The sequence below is a fragment of the Alosa alosa genome, chromosome 23 (genome assembly GCF_017589495.1).
Source record: "Alosa alosa isolate M-15738 ecotype Scorff River chromosome 23, AALO_Geno_1.1, whole genome shotgun sequence".
Lineage (NCBI taxonomy): Eukaryota > Metazoa > Chordata > Actinopteri > Clupeiformes > Clupeidae > Alosa > Alosa alosa.
The window spans coordinates 2937486-2940520 of NC_063211.1; positions in this window are offsets into that span (position 1 = coordinate 2937486).

Consider the following 3035-nt stretch of genomic DNA (forward strand, 5'->3'; position numbering starts at 1 on the left):
CTCAGACTCTGCGTCACAGCGTCGTGACCCCTGCCGGAGCTTCTGCGTCTCACAGGCGTGTCGTGACCTATGTCAGACTCTCGTCGCCGTACCGTGACCCTGCTCCGGAGCTTTTGCGTCGGGGTTGCTTTGTATTGCGGTGCATTTCACCGCCATAATGCAACGGGGTGTGTGGCTTCGAAATTCTGGGTCTTCTGTGTCCCCATTCCACCCATCCGTGTGTGTGTGTGTGTGTGTGTGTGTATGTATGTACTGGTAGTGGATGGAGGTACGAAAGGACGAATTTGGCTGCACTGGGGTGGCAGAGACCAGTGCCACCAATCCTCCTGTGTTCTCCTCCATTCCTGTTTTTTTCTGCTACCTCTTCTCCTCCCTCTCCTCCTCTCTCCTCTCTCTCCTCCCTCTCTCCTCATTCTGTCCTCTCTCTCCTCCCTCTCTTCTCATTCTGTCACTCTCCTCCTCTCTCTTCTCTTCCTGCTCCCTCTCTCTCCTCCCACTCTCTTCTCATTCCTCACCATCCTCTCTCCTCCCTCTCTCTTCTCATTCTGTCCTCTCTCCTCCCTCTCTCTTCTCATTCTGTCCTCTCTCTCCTCCCTCTCTCTTCTCATTCTGTCCTCTCTCCTCCCTCTCTCTTCATTTCTTTCCTCTCTCTCCTCCCTCTCTCTTCTCATTCTCTGTCCTCTCTCCTCCCTCTCTCTTCTCATTCTGTTCTCTCTCTCCTCCCTCTCTCTTCTCATTCTGTCCTCTCTCCTCTCTCTTCTCTTCTCTGTCCTCTCTCTCCTCTCTACCTCTAATTCTATCCCCTCTCTCTCCTCCCTCTCTTCTCATTCTGTCCTCTCTCTCCTCCTCTCTCCTTCTGTTCTCTGTCCTCTCCTCCCTCTCTTCTCATTCTGTCCTCTCTCTCCTCCCTCTCTCTTCTCATTCTCTGTCCTCTCTCTCCTCCCTCTCTCTTCTCTAATTCTATCTGCCCTCTCCTCCCTCTCTTCTCATTCTATGTCCTCTCTCCTCCCTCTCTCTTCCTCATTCTCTGTCCTCCTCTCCTCCTCTCTCTTCTCTCATTTCTCACAACATCCTCTCTCCTCCCTCTCTCTTCTCATTCTGTCCTCTCTCCTCCCTCTCTTCTCATTCTGTCCTCTCTCTCCTCCCTCTCTCTTCTCATTCTCTGTCCTCTCTCTCCTCCCTCTCTCTTCTCATTCTGTCCTCTCTCCTCCCTCTCTTCTCATTCTGTCCTCTCTCCTCCTCTCTCTTCTCATTCTCTGTCCTCTCTCCTCCCTCTCTCTTCTCTAATTCTATCTGCCCTCTCTCTCCTCCCTCTCTCTTCTCATTCTGTCCTCTCTCTCCTCCCTCTCTCTTCTCATTCTCTGTCCTCTCTCCTCCCTCTCTCTTCTCATTCTGTCCTCTCTCCTCCCTCTCTCTTCTCATTTCTTTCCTCTCTCTCCTCCCTCTCTCTTCTCATTCTCTGTCCTCTCTCTCCTCCCTCTCTTCTCATTCTGTCCTCTCTCTCCTCCCTCTCTCTTCTCATTCTCTGTCCTCTCTCTCCTCCCTCTCTCTTCTCTAATTCTATCTGCCCTCTCTCTCCTCCCTCTCTCTTCTCATTCTGTCCTCTCTCCTCCCTCTCTCTTCTCATTCTCTGTCCTCTCTCCTCCCTCTCTCTTCTCTAATTCTATCTGCCCTTTCTCCTCCCTCTCTCTTCTCATTCTCTGTCCTCTCTCCTCCCTCTCTCTTCTCATTCTGTCCTCTCTCCTCCCTCTCTCTTCTCATTCTGTCCTCTCTCTCCTCCCTCTCTCTTCTCATTCTCTGTCCTCTCTCCTCCCTCTCTCTTCTCATTCTGTCCTCTCTCTCCTCCCTCTCTCTTCTCTAATTCTATCTGCCCTCTCTCCTCTCTTTCTCTCTCCTGTGTACTCCCTCTTTCCCTCTCCTCTTTCTGAGTGTGTGTCTAATTCTATCTGCCCTCTCTCTCCTCCCTCTCTCTTCTCATTCTGTCCTCTCTCTCCTCCCTCTCTCTTCTCATTCTCTGTCCTCTCTCCTCCCTCTCTCTTCTCTAATTCTATCTGCCCTCTCTCCTCCCTCTCTCTCTTCTCATTCTCTGTCCTCTCCTCCCTTCCTCTCTCTTCTCATTCTCTATCCTCTCTCTCCTCCCTCTCTCTTCTCATTCTGTCCTCTCTCCTCCCTCTCTCTTCTCATTCTGTCCTCTCTCTCCTCCCTCTCTCTTCTCTAATTCTATCTGCCCTCTCTCCTCTCTTTCTCTCTCCTGTGTACTCCCTCTTTCCCTCTCCTCTTTCTGAGTGTGTGTTGGAGCTCCTTGTTTCACAGGACACACTTCCCATTGGCCGATACAGTGGTCTAATGGCCTTAAACCACATGGCTGATGCCTCCAGGCTCAACATATACCACAGTGTGTGTGTGTGTTAGGGGTGTAACCGGTACACAGAGTCAGTTCGGTTCATACCTCGGTTGGACATCGCGTTTCCAGTGCGAGTTACGTGCAATGGAGGGAAAAGCAAAACCAAAAAATGCAGAAAGCAATTTTTTTTTATTGTGCATGTCTCAGGCTGCTGCCACCTAGTGTCATACAGTCTCTTCCACAAACTATCTGCAACAGCACAAGTGTGGCCATAAGATGTGGGCTAAACAGTACAATAAGTACCCAGACTCCATCTGTAGTTGTAAACAAGTAAGACAGTAGCTATAAAACTTAAAATGACCTACATCTCTTATTTCTGAAAGTGCAAATTACATAGAATAATGATTTTTAACTTCATTCATCAACATCTGTGTTTAGTTGTATATGGAAGGGTCTACAATTTGCCTCAATATTTTCAGTGTGTGTGAGTAATAATCTAGCCTACTAACTGTGAAAATATCACACTATTTTGCCTTCTTTTAAAAACGAAATTGCTCCTTTCATTTCATAAACAGACTACAACTAGAAGTCACATGACTTTGCCCTTGACGTTAACTCACGTGGCATGGTTTGTTTATTAGCCTGGTTAGCGTTGACACTTACTGTCTATGCACTTATATACACTACTCTA